General features: G+C 42.5%; 1 long non-coding RNA gene across 1 annotated transcript; it reads left to right on the top strand.

The window, feature by feature from the left end:
* The first annotated feature begins 13505 nt into the window (after nucleotides 1–13505).
* On the top strand, nucleotides 13506–13880 carry LOC116065568. Its single transcript, XR_004108759.1, has 3 exons — nucleotides 13506–13577; nucleotides 13674–13762; nucleotides 13845–13880. It is a non-coding gene; the product is annotated as an uncharacterized LOC116065568 (long non-coding RNA).
* The last annotated feature ends 283 nt before the right edge of the window (nucleotides 13881–14163 follow it).

Raw genomic sequence — 14163 nt, 5'->3', positions numbered from 1 at the left:
TAGCATTGCTGTTATTGCAAAAGCTTTGAAGTAAAATGCATCCTTTTGCTCATGTTGCTGGGATTAAACTAAAATCGTGGAATCTTAATTTCATTTCACCACATTGATCATTTATGCCTTATCAAATTAAGAGCTTGAATTTAATTAACATTAATTAATTAAAAAATTCTAATAGAGCATCATACACAACACTGACTGGACCAGATGTTTCTACTACTTAGATGGGAATGGGAAAGGTTGACTGTCTCTGTGCAAAAATATCCTAATTTTATGTGATTTGATGTCATTTGATCTTAGAAAAAAGTAACAACACTGGATACTGATGCCATTTGATCATTCAGGAGAGAAAACTGAACTGACTGATCCTAATGTTAGAAGAAAAAAAGGGGACATTGACCACATTTAGGGCAACAGAAAATGAGTAACTATTTTCTAAGCAATAAGTATGTTTTTTAATTACTTTTGATAGCAGTAAGAAAAAGGCAATATTTAACCTGCAGCTCTAAATAAGAACCTCACTGTTTATTTCACCCAGTCAGAGGAGGCTCAGTGTACAGTGTACAGTAGAATTGCCTTGGGTATGTGGCTGTTTAATCATTTCCTGTATTATTTCATCATGATTTCGTTGTTTTTTTGGAAGATCCCGACAGAGATCTTTTTATTTGATCTTAAAGAGGTGTTGATTAGGCACCGCTTTTTCACCAAATCACCCAAGGAAACACTAAGTCTTCAAAGGATTTTTTGGATGTTGCACATTTATTGCCAAAGCTGAGGAGTAGAGACCTGTTAGGGAAACTGATTTGTGGTTCATATGTTGTTTTTATTGTCAGAGTTTGTCCAATCTAACCCTTAAAGAAAATACACAACATTTTGTCAATGTATTTTTAGGTGCAGAACTTTGCCATTGCTTATTGAAAACATTGCATGTATTAGTTTAAATGTCTTGTGAATTTTGTAACACACACCCATACACACACAAAATTAATTAATTTATTATTCATGTGGCGTTTCATCTCAAAGACAGGATTTGTTCATATCAAAGCAAACCCACTATTTAAAGCTTTAGTGCGTACCTTTGTGATATTAATGTCCGTTACATTCAAGCCATTGCCAAATGAGTTGCTACAAAGCTAATTAAAGGAGAATTCCGGCCAATTTTTATGTTAATCTTGATCGCTTCGAGTACTTTCGATAGAAAAAAACCCGACCCGAATCAGTGCAGGCAACATGGAGAAGCTGCAGCTCAGGGGCGCCGTATAGGGGGGAAAAGTTAGGACAATTCCAAGGGCCCATGACTGACAGGGGCCCCAAAAAATAGGTAAAAACTAATAAATTATTAAACTATCATCATTCAGATATATATTTCAAATATAATAATAAAATTAATGATCTCTTTGTTTTTACTTGTTTTTGGCAGTAAAAGTTAAATATCCCCATTGACCAAAAAGTAAACATCCATATTGAAATGAAATGGTTTGGTCCTGCCTTAGCGCACTCAGTGACAGTGTTTAGTTGCAGTCAGTAGATGCGCCAGAACTACAGTAACCACAATGTTGCCAAGTAACGTTACATAAAAAAATATCTGGTTTTCAAAAAAGGAAAAAGAAAAGAGAGAGAGGAAAGACAAAGGAAAGGGTGTCAAACAGTACTGTTTTTCACCAAGAAAGGTGGGTAGCCTATAGTCTGTGAGTGGTATTAACCTGTTGGCTTAATGTCCATAGTGAAATAAGCTAGCTAGCTACAGACTAGTGTTAGCCTACATTTAATAACCATTTAATCAGTGCAGGGAAATGTTTAGCAAGATATTCATATTAAATCATTGCCCCTTTTAGCAGAGTTAACAACAGATGAGTCAGCAGCACCCCAGTCTCCCCCTAACTGTGCCCCTCCCTGTCCCAGTGAAGAAGGTGAGCAACATTGTGTTCAATGACATGCCAGTTAGCATCATTGCAGGGAGTCTTTCTCTGTCTCTATTGCTCTTTTTACCATTACAAAAAAGAAAATTAAATATTTATTAATGACAGAAATTCAAACACATTAATAAAAATTATTTTCTCACATAATGATCATTATGAAATAAAATTTAAAAAAAAACCTACTGTCTGTACTGGATGCTGGACAGTTGGAAACAGTGGGTAGCTTACCTGAGCCTGCATGTAAGATAGAGACAATATTAACTGTATTGAACTACAAGAAGCAAGACAGTTGCAAGCCTTTAATTTGAGTTATGTAAAGCTTTTGATGGGACTGTTAGGTCCTAGAGATGTGGTGACAACAGCTGCACAGAGGGGGCCCAATTTGATTTTTTGTGATGGGGCCCAAAATTCCTGGCGGCGCCCCTGCTGCAGCTACACGTACAAGCGTCCCCTGAGCTAAAACGGCAGTTGTCGGGGCAAGTTTTAGAGTGCCTTTGTGCCTCTTAACAGACACAAAATGCAATTAATATGTCTGTGCCACATGAACAGGGCCCTTACATGTCAACAAGATGCATTTTCAATTCAGACATTGTTTAAATTCACCTACCCTGGTCCCTGTCTCGATCCTGCCGGTAGCTAGCTTGCCCTGCTAGCTGATAGCCATTAGCCGTTAGCTGCTAGCTGCAGTCCGGTGAGTGTATTCAGACAGGCTTCTGTGATAATCATCCCAATAACAATCCACGGAGCGGCGGAGGTGTTGCTATGTCCTCCAGTTACTGAAGGCTAGCTTTAGCTTGCGCTTGGAGCAGCAAGTTCATCTGCCTGTTGCCCCTCTGTCTGTCTCGTTCTTTCCAACTCTTGTGAGGCTAGTTCTTCGTCTGTATACTCGGGTTTGAATAAATAAGGACGACCATCAAACTCAAAAGGCTCTTCCGTGTGTTGTATATCTGCTATATTCTCCATAGTTACGTTACTCCAAGCTTCCTTCCTTGTAAACAACTCCGCTCTTCACACACTACGCTCCAATCTGCACACTACTGTTTACCTTTTCCTTCTACGACTGAATTCCCAGGAGACAGCGCAATGCTACAGCTAAGCTTCAGTAACGCTATTACTGTGCAAGCCACAGACATCGTTTATCCCGTTTCCATGTAGTTACATAGTTACTGATATGGTCATAATCACTACAGTGCTCAATTACCTATTTTTGAGGGGGAAATAATCTAAACTTTTTGCTGCGAAGGCATGATCTGTCCTATCCGGGACATCCACCAGACCACCGGGCACTCTGGGGATTTTTATTGGGATGATTATCACAGAAGCCTGGCTTAATGCACTCACCGGACTGCAGCTAGCAGCTAACAGCTACTACCGCACTACTGTTTTTTTTAGGGGGGAATACACTTCAAGACGTGACATGACCTGTCCTCTGGAGCAGTGGTTCCCAACCTGGGGTCCGGGGACCCCTAAGGGGGGCGGCAAAGATCACAGGGGGGGCGCAAGTGTTTATCTGGTTTGAGGTTGAGGTAAAAAAAAAAAAATATTTGCACATGTTAAACAAATTATGATAATACACTAGAATATAAAGTATAATGTATACAAAAGTCTGTATAAAAACTATATATTTCTGTTCTCTCTTAACCTGTGACCCTTGCTGTCATCAAGTCAGCTGCTAGCTGCTGTCATCCTCGTTTTTCCTGCCGCCACGGCATCACTATTTTATGAACGAAACATGGCAGAGAAACGTAAAAGTGCTGATAACTCCTCTGTATCAAAAAAGAAAGTAAGGGAGAGTTACCTCAACTTCGGTTTCGGAGGGGGGGGCAGAATGCATCACTGCACCTTTTAAACTATTTTATATTTTATTATTCAGGACAGATGATTTTTTATAGTTCTGATAAGCTCCCCAAAGCACCTTACAGGACCCAATCTAATTCACACACACACACACACACACACACACACACACACACACACACACACACACATTTTGCCTACCCTCTTTGTTAGACCTGCAGTATTCTTTCATCAGGAAAATTGAATAAGAGGGACAAGAAGAGGAGAGGAAGCAGTTTTGAAGTGCAGGTCATTGATCAATATTTCCCCATGTTGGGAGGGTTGTGGCTAGAAGGGATACAGTTATGGCCGTTAGGCAATAGTTACGCAAAATCTCGCAAAATCTAATATAATAATATAATTTCAATACTTTCACCCAGTAAATGCATGTTCGTTTTTTCGGGAGTTTTAATCCAAACCACAATCTTTTTCCTAAACTTAACTAGTTGGGATGGCTGACACATGCTAAAATGGATGGGGGCATTATTGTTAGGGACAATCAGACATGTTGAGCAGAGGGCTTGAACTTCCTCATGGTGAAACAAACAAAAAATAAAGATGGTCAATATTCATTGATCAGATCAGGAAACAAATGTATTTGACAACGGCCTAAAAAAAGATGAGATCATACAGTACTCTCTAGGAATAAAATCTGTGTTGTAATTATAAAGCCTTTATAATGTACACAATCTCTGATGCTGTATATAGGATGGTAGATGTGGAAAGTACTGATGGTCAAATGAAGCCTCATGAAGCTTTGTGAAGCATTTTCTTTATTTTCTGAGGCCACTAGATGACGCTCTCTGTTAAACAAAGGCTTGAAAGCACACTGATAGGCCCTATTTTAATGATCTAAGCGCCTGGCGCAGGTGCGTTAAGGGCGTGTACGAATCCACTTTTGCTAGTTTAACGGTGGAAAAAAGGGTCAGATAAGATAAGACAGATAAGCATGAATGTTATTGAAGCGGCAGCTCAGGGGCTGAACTGCATTCCTTAAGTGGCCCCTTGAAGCGAGTCAATCCCCATAGACCCTATTGTTAAAAAAAAAATCCCAACTTTACAGCAGAAATAAACATGTTTACAGCCTGGTACAAAAATGGTCTTGGTCTCTATAGCTAATTTCACTCTTTATGACAACTGTACGGGGGTTGAATTTTTATATAACTCACCTGTTTACATCATATTAAAGGTGCAGTAAGCGATGCTAATCCACTTTTTGTCAAATACAGTGAATATCTCCTCATGGTCACCTAGCGCTCTATTTCTGTGTGCAATGAAAAAAAGAAAATCTGGTGTTCCTACACAGCCCTGGCTGTGTAAATGGAAAACAAATATAAAGGAGTGTACGAGCCACAAAACACTATTCCAGCCAATCAACAACAGACGGCATCAGTTGATGGTAGGGAGGCAGCATGTGAATGTGCCAGGAGTTATCTGTCCGTGAATCTGAAGGAGGGGTTGTATTTGTTTGGCAGTTGCGTTTCAATGTCAACAATCTTTGTGCAGCATCGCTTACTACACCTTTAAGGCTTACAGCTGCATACTGTTACTTACTTACTAATTGTGGATAGACCTCCTGCCTCAGTAGACATACATGCATTAAGAGGTGGGCATGTTCGTCCCAATATGGTGGCTGCGTCAACGTATCACTCCAATGAACAGCAGGGGCCAATGCAGCATGTACGCTTTATTATGGATCTAGTCTCGCTTTGCCAGACCCTCCTCCAAAGCACACTGGAGGAGAGTCTGACTACTCCACCTAGCATTCGGGGTTGGGAGGAAAACGTGCTCTGGTTTATTGGCATTTCTTTGAACCAATTACAATCGTCTTGGGCGGTGCTAAGCACCGGAGTAGAGATGCAGTGCCGCTGCAAAAATAGGCTCGGAAGGAACATGTGTACGTTTAAAAGTTGTTTTAGTCATGCAACAGAAAACTCAGATTGGACAGATAGTCTAGCTACCTGTCTGGATTTACCTTGCAGAGATCTGAGGAGCAGTTAAGCATAGTCCTCATAAATCGACCAGAGTTTAACATGCCAACACAAAGGAAGTCCAAGGCAACGGATATCCGGCCTAAATGAGTGAAATCCGGCAGATTTTCTGGCAGCAACGGAGCAATCCCCGAAGTGGAACATCAAGGATATAGACTATTATGGATCCCATGCAACTTCTAGTCAAGTCCCACCCTACGAAGCAGCCCGATTGGTTGGGGTTAGGCATTGACCTCGAGTAGTTAAGGTTAGGATAGCCGACTGGTCACAGGACAGTACCTGAACAAATGGGGTTTCGTTACCTTGCATAAGCATGGACGCCTGGCCAATAGTAGGGTGTGAATGCTATTGATGGGTGGGTCTTGCTTAGAAGTTGCGTGGGTTCTATAATTATGGCAACTATACAGTATCTATGACAAAGGTCACTGTGTTAGCTTCATGGAATTGTTTCCACATTTTTCATTGTAGAGAAAACATAGCTGTGGTGGATTTGCACATGTGAATCCATACACGTGTTCCTGCAACTGGTCATGTTCACACTTTCACAATTCTTTATTATTTATTTATTTATTCTCTATATTATTTTCAGTAGGCTTGATCAAGTTTGCTTTCATACTACTAGCACTTGGAGCAACAGATACATGGTTGAAACATCCAGCTTCTGTTATTTTAGCTATACATTTTTACTTTTCTGCTAGCTTGCTATTTAGTTTTAATTAGGGCTGACCCGGATTGTTCCAAGCTTTGACTGTTGCCATGGTGATCAACATTCAAATCAGTATTTGCATGCTTCGTTGTTGTTTTTTTGCTGCCCTGTGGACCTGATGCCCTGTGGACATATTAGCAGGGGTTGTCACATGAGAGAGAAAACCAGTAAACACCTCATGGTGCATCCTCTCTGGGGATTTCTTACTTGACTCGTACTTGCAATCCTGTAAAACTGCGCAACTTAACCTGGTGTTTAATAATTAGCTGGACCACACCAAGGGTAGAACCTTGGTCATAGTCAAAATAAGATTTGAGACAGCATTTAAGGTTATATAACATATTAAAAAGTATACAGTTTCTCTTCACAAAAGAAATGCACTCATGTGCAGTTGTGTTTACTTGAGGAAAAACTCAGGAGGAGGATGAGGGATGATGACGGATGATGAAACAAAGGGAAGGAAAACGGCAGCAGCGGAGCTGGGTGGAAAAAAGCCCAAGGGGGAGCAAAAAGGAAGAAGGGATGAGAATATGGACGTAAAGAGAAGTGCAGAGGTGAGAGATGAGTGGAGAGCGAGAGCGACGAGTGGTGAAAGACTGCGGAGAGGCATTACACAGTCAGAAGTGAGCCAGCCTCTGAACAGACGTGTCATAGCTGACACTTTAGTATTTTATGAAAAGTCATAAAGTCGTAATTACACGACTCTGCAGAGCCGTCTGCTCCACTAAACTCGCCCCTTTGAGGGTGAGCAACTGGAACAGTGACAGGACGTCATCACTCTAAAAGTCATGCCAACCAAATAACAAACAGCGGGAGTACAGCATTTTCTCCTCAGGCAGCGTGACAAACAGCGACGAAAGCCTCAACGGCTGATTTATTATAAAAATCAGGCTTACCCAGGTCCCGTGAAGTATGACAGCTACGGTAGCTTGGAAAATAGCATTATGGGCACTGAATTTTATGTATTTACTGTTTTTTAGACCCCAGATGAGACAAGAACCTAACATTAGCAAACCCTGCGGTGTCACGCCCAGTGACAGTCTGGTGTGTGAATGTGTTTTGTTTTATTTCTTCAGTTTGTTATGCCTGCAGTGTGGTTGGTGGGTTTTTGTTTTCTGTTTGTCACCCTCACTCTCCACAGTGTGTGGACACGCCCCTCCTGCTGTTCACTCCCCGCACCTAACACCAGTTCCTCATCAGCGCACCTGCAACTCATCTGCTCATCATCCACCTATAAAGACCAGTCTGACTTTCTGTTCCCGGCCGGATTGTTGCTTACCGCCAGTATGCAAATTCACCAGCCTCCGTTAAGTATTTCCAGTCTGTTTTTTGTTGTGAATCTAATCTGTCTGTTCCGTGTTCCTAGAGTTACTCACCTTCAAGAATCTTCTGCCAGCTCAACCTTCCCTTGGACCCAGCACCTCCTCTGCCAACCCGGCTTTCTCCAGAACCAGTACCTCCACTGCCTGCTCAGCCATCACTGGACCCACCTCCTTAACAGTCAGCCCCAGCCTGCTTCGGACTCAGCACCCCCTACTGCCAACTCACTCTCACTGTCAAATAAACAGCTTCTTTTGCACCAAAACTCCAGTCTGCGCCTGAGTTCTGTCCCTTACCGTGAAATGCGGTCCCTCTGCCTTTGACTCCCCGCTGCAGGAGACGTTGTATTCCCCCGACATGCTGTATTCACATATTGTTAAAAACATTTTCTAGGTTAGTGGGGGTGCATACTGCCAAAAACCAACGTGAAAAAAACGTAGTAATCTTCACTCAGCATTTTGTTTTGTTGCTAATATTTAGGAGAAGGAGGGGATGCAGAGCTGGACTTAAACACTGTGAGAGGAAAAGACGGTACAAACCGTGCATTCCGTCTGTTATTATGGGGAACGTAAGAGCTATCCCCAATAAGATGGAAGAGATAACGGCGCTAACCAGGCTGCAGAGGGAATACCGGGAGTGTAGCGTCATGTGCTTCACGGAGACGTGGCTGAATGAACTCAGTACGGACTCACTGGTTACACTGGATGGCTTTCAACTTGTGAGAGCGGACAGGAGCGCAAAGGAGAGTGGTAAGAGGAAGGGTGGGGGAATAGCTATGTTTGTGAATGACAGACGGTGTAAGCCCGGGCACATCAGTGTTAAGGAGCAGCGCTGCACTAAAGACACTGAGTTGCTAGCGGTTAGCATGCGGCCATATTACCTGCCGAGGGAATTTTCGCCACATCATTGCGATAACTGTCTACATCCCCCCTTCGGCTGATGCTACAGCTGCATGTGAGCTCCTACACACAGTTGTGTCACAGCTGCAGACATCGCACCTACAGTCCCTCTTCCTAATCTCCGAAGTCTTTAATCATGCTCCCCTGTCCTCAACACTCCCCACCTTCACCCAGTATGTTAACACAAGGGACAATAAAACATTGGATCTGCTGTATGCAAACACTAAAGATGCATACATCTCTTCAGGGCCGTACTGGGACTGAAATTCAGCCCGGGACTTTAAGATGGAGAGGCCTTTTACGCGAGTGCCCTTGGTGCACGAGCAGAAGGATTTTTTGCAGTTATTTTAATTCTAATAGTGCTTTTATGGTATAAAGAGAATCAGATTACGCTGAAGACCTTCAAGAAACTTTAGGATGACACCTGCCTCCTCAGGTTGTATAAGCAAGTCACCACTGCACTGAACACAACCAGGTCAGCAAAACCTAATCTGGAACACATAAGTCACAGTATACTGCTAACTACCAGCATGTCATGTGCACAGTCAGTTGGAGTGATAAAATAGTTACAAATACTCACATTCATATACTCAAAAACTACAATGCAGTCCCATAAAATAGAGATGTGTGTGTGTGTGTGTGTGTGTCCTTACTTTCTCAGCTTGGCTCCCTGGCTCAGCTTCCCCTGTGATGGACCCTGCCTCTGCTTACTGATTGTGCAGCTACATATGAATGAGAAGAACATCAGTTATAAATATGACTAAGAATAAAACATTTTCTAATTCAATCTGTGCTTCAGTCAAGTTATTATCTAGTATGTGGAACTATTGGCATTTTATCCTATATGTAAATATCTGATTGATTGATATGCCTAATATGATTGCCTACCCAGCCCTGCACACTGCCCCTCTACCTGTCTGTTTCCTGCTCTTCCTCTCTCCTCCTCCTCCTCTCTCCTGCTGCTCCTCCTCCTCTCCTCTCCTGCTGCTCCTCCTCCTCTCTCCTCCTGCTGCTCCTCCTCTTCTCTCCTCCTGCTCCTCCTCCTTCTCTCCCTCCTCATCAATATGACTGCAAGGGTCATCCTCAACCTGTCCCTCTCCATCACTGACCTTAACAGCTAATACACATACAGAGATACAGAGATTCCTTGCTTATAGAAGGATGTTGTCTGTGTGTGGTGACACACTGCAAACTGCTGTTTATAATATATAATATATTTCTAAATATGTAAGAGATACATGGCTATAACATGATAACAGCACATTTTTATTACATGGCTACCTACCAAATAAATCAATAATTTGACACAATTATACATACAGCTAATATATGTATGTACAATTATACATACAGCTAATATACATACAGAGATACAGAGATTCCTTGCTTATAGAGGGATGTTGTCTGTGTGTGATGACACTGCAAACTGCTGTTTATAATATATAATATATCTATAAATATGTAAGGGATGCACATTTTTATTACATGGCTACCTACTTACCAAAAAATCAATAATTTGACAAACAGTATTGATTTAAAAAGGAGTTTATTGTTTTAAAAAACGATTGTATTGCTTCCGCTAAATAAAATAGTTCTGATCCTTATGGTTAGAATCCTGCGTGTCCATGCCAACGCTCTGATTTGAGCGGACTGTTATCAAGTAATAACAGACTAAACAGAAACTAATACAATCGTTTTTATAGCAAACCGCCTCGCTCTACATTATCCCATATATAATATATATGCCTATATTTAAATGCAAATATAAATAATTTCAGTGTATAATAAACACATCACTAATCGTGCACCTGTCCTTTCCATGCTGCTGGGTCCTCCTTCCTCATCTGTAACGTTGCCTCCTGCCACAGCACCCTTTTCACGGAAAAGGTCTGTTAATTTGGCGCATTTAGCTGCGTCTTGTGCCAACGTTTTTTTTCTTTTTCATTCTTGTTTTTTCGGCCCCACCCATTTCTTTCTCTTCTTTCTTTCTTTTCAGCATTTTTTAACGTCCGTCTCTGTTGCATTCATACAAATCCAAACCGGCGCCTTAAGTTTGAGACAATCGGATGTCAGGAAAAACGAGGATCAGTCCAAGTTAGGAGGGGCCACTCGTATTCCCCCTCAAGATTGAAAGTATTGGTTTGGCCCGGTCTGAAACACACACACACACACACACACACACACACACACACACACAGCGCTCTGCTGCAGCTGAACGTCCGGCCAGGCCGGTCGCATATGAAAGAAAAAAAATAAATAATAAAAAAACGTATTGATCACTGGCCGTTCAGGATTGTTCCCGGTATTCCCGATGGCCAATCCGTCCCTGCATCTCTTCACCCTCCCCCCGCTGGGCCGCTCAGATCACAATCTGGTTCACCTCCTGCCTGCCTACTCACCTCTGGTGAGTAAACAACCCCCAACCACAAAGTATGTGAGGAAATGATCTGAGGAGGCCAGTGAAGCACTGAGAGATTGTTTTGAGACCACGGACTGGGAAATGCTCTGTAGGTCACATGGGGAGGACATTGATAGTCTCACTCACTGTGTTACAGACTATATTAATTTCTGTGTGGAGAACACCGTACCTAAGAAGGTTCGGTGTTTCTCCAACAACAAACCTTGGGTGACTCCTGAGCTCAAAGCCCTGCTGAATGAAAAGAAAATACTTTTTAAATCTGGGGACAAAGACGAGCTGAGGAGGATTCAAAAATAGCTCAGATGGGAGATAAGGAAAGGAAAGGACAGTTACAGGAAAAAGTTGGAGGTACGCCTTCAACAAAACAACACAAGGGAGGTCTGGAGGGGACTGAAAACCATCTCTGGTCAAAACAAAGACAGTGGTAGAGGCTTTGTTTTTGGTGACCGTGACAGGGCAAATTAATTAAATCTTTTTTTTCAATAGATTTGATTCTACCCCCTCTCCTCCCCCCTCCAACCAGACTTCAGACCTGTTGGTGACTCAACCTTTTCCTCTCTGGCCACTGCGGACCACCTCATCCCCTCTCAGGGCTTTTGAGACATCAGCATCCCCCAATTCACACCTGTCCACTGCTTTTGATTCCCCATTCATGGATGTTTCACACCCCTCCCCCCCATCCTTCTCTCCAGGGAGCACCTACAAATCCCTCCAGCAGTCTCTCTCTAACAGTCAATCAGGTGAAGAAGGAGTTAAAAAAGATCAAGGCAAGAAAGGCCCCGGATGGAATCTGCTCCAGACTGCTTAAAGATTGCGCAGATCAGCTCAGTGAGGTAATCCTGCACATCTTCAACCTGAGCCTGAGTCTGGAGTGAGTTCCAGTCCTGTGGAAGACTTTGTGTGTGGTCCTAGTACCTAAAACTGCGCATCCCAGGGAGCCTAACCACTTCAGACCGGTAGCCTTAACTTCTCACCTGATGAAGACCTTGGAGAGGATTGTATTGCGACACCTGAGAACCCTGGGGAGCTCAGAACTGGACCCCCTACAGTTCGCTTACCAACCAGGCATAGGGGTGGAGGATACCATTATCTATCTATCACACAGATCACTGTCACACCTGGAGAACACTGGGAGCACTGTGAGGGTCATGTTTTTTGATTTCTCCAGTGCTTTCAATACAATCCAACCATCACTGCTCATCTCCACCTGCTGAGGAGGCTGAGGTCCTTTGGTGTGTGCAGGATTCTGTTAAGAACATTCTATGACTCTGTGGGAGCGTCTGCAATCTTTTATGCAGTATCCTGCTGGAGAGCTGGGAGCACAGAGAGGGACAGGAAAAGGCTAAACAGACTGGTGAAGAGGGCTAGCTCTGTTCTGGTCTGCCCTCTGGACACCATAGAGGAGGTGGGAGAGAGGAGGATGTTAGCCAGGCTGGCATCAATCATGGGCAACACCTCTCATCCCCTACATGACTCTGTGAGTTCCCTGAGCAGCTCCTTCAGCAGCAGACTGCTGCACCCACCGCAGGTCCTTCATTCCAGCAGCAGTCAGGTTCTTTAATACAACATCATAATGTAGCACTGCTAGCTTGTTCTGCAATATGAGCCATCACTGGACAATATTCTGCACTACACTTTATTATGTATTACTCTATGTCACCTCCAACTGTGCAATATTTAATTTCTATTCATCTGCACCTTACTCATCTGTATATCTGTGTTTATATACTGTCTGTTTATAGAAGGATGTCTATTGTGTAAATATGTTTGATTTATTACTGTTATTACTATAACTAATTCTATTTTTTCTATTTCTTATACTTAATGTATATTTTTTTCACCTATGTCTATCTAATGTGTATTTGTGTTATTGTGATGTGTGTAAATTTTTTCTTTGAGCTGCTGTAGCACAGGAATTTCCCCAGTGCGGGATTAATAAAGTCTACAGTATCTTATCTTAAACTGTATGTAAAATGAGCAGTGACGTTAAATCACCTGTTTCAGGTAACGTATTCTAAGGTACTGTCTATGTGCTGTATTTTTCTTTAGCGGTGGTCAGCTAGCAAATAAGCCCACTGACGGCAATGTTATTGTTCATATTTTGGCACAATGTTTAATAATGACAAAGTAGTGGTCATAGTGAGTGAAAATGTGATCAGAGATGCACATTGCAAAATGTGTTATGTATCTGGAATTGTTCGCTATGCGTGACATCTGTAAAGCCGAATGGATTCACAGTAGTAAAATGAAATATTTTATTCTGATCCAAAGACTCTTTCCGTGAGAGCGTTATATCCTGGAATGTATCCATCCATCCATCCATCCATCCATCTTCTGTGCTTCTGTGCTTTCAGCGCGATTCATTATTAGGCAGAGCTAAGCGGGTGAGTTGCTTAATAAAAGTGTATTTTTTTGGTCTAATTTACAGGAAGCAGTACGCCATCTTCACAACTCTGAGACAAATTGTAGGCGCTACGAACCGGAGCAAGGGTAAGATTTAAAGAATATGCTTTCATTCTGCTGTATAATGAAATAGATACGTTAATAGATCTATACCGATCTTAACCGTACATTTTGTTTTCACAGACTAATCTCACCTCATAACGAGGCTGTGACCTCCTATTTGCTCGGAGCAAGTCCAGATTTACATGATGCTGACAACGACGCCATTGTGTGTGAGTAACTTTTACTGTTTAATTTTTACTGTGACTTAAGTTTTTTTTTTATTCATACCACTCTCATTTAATTGTTTTCCAGCTGCCTGTAAGACGAGACAGTACGCAAACTGTGAAGCAACCCGTTCTCATTCCGAACTCGTAAAATAAGGACGTTTGGACAGTGTCTGTCAGCGTCTGATGCGACGAAAAAGGCGTCTTTCAGCGTGTTTGTGTGACGCACTGGGGAGAGCAGCAGTTAGATAGGATTTAGCGAGTAGTATGTAAGGGCGAATTTCCGCGTAAGGAGGTTGGTTGGGGTAGTGGATGGGTCAAACACAGGGCTTTCACCCAGGAGAGTGGGGTTCGCGTCCCGCTTGTCACGCTTGCTATAGTCGTTTTTTTCTTTCCTCCCGCGTGTC

The sequence above is a fragment of the Sander lucioperca genome, chromosome 1, assembly GCF_008315115.2.
Source record: "Sander lucioperca isolate FBNREF2018 chromosome 1, SLUC_FBN_1.2, whole genome shotgun sequence".
Lineage (NCBI taxonomy): Eukaryota > Metazoa > Chordata > Actinopteri > Perciformes > Percidae > Sander > Sander lucioperca.
Note: the sequence above shows the minus strand (reverse complement) of the source record. Positions and strands in the feature narration are given on the sequence as shown.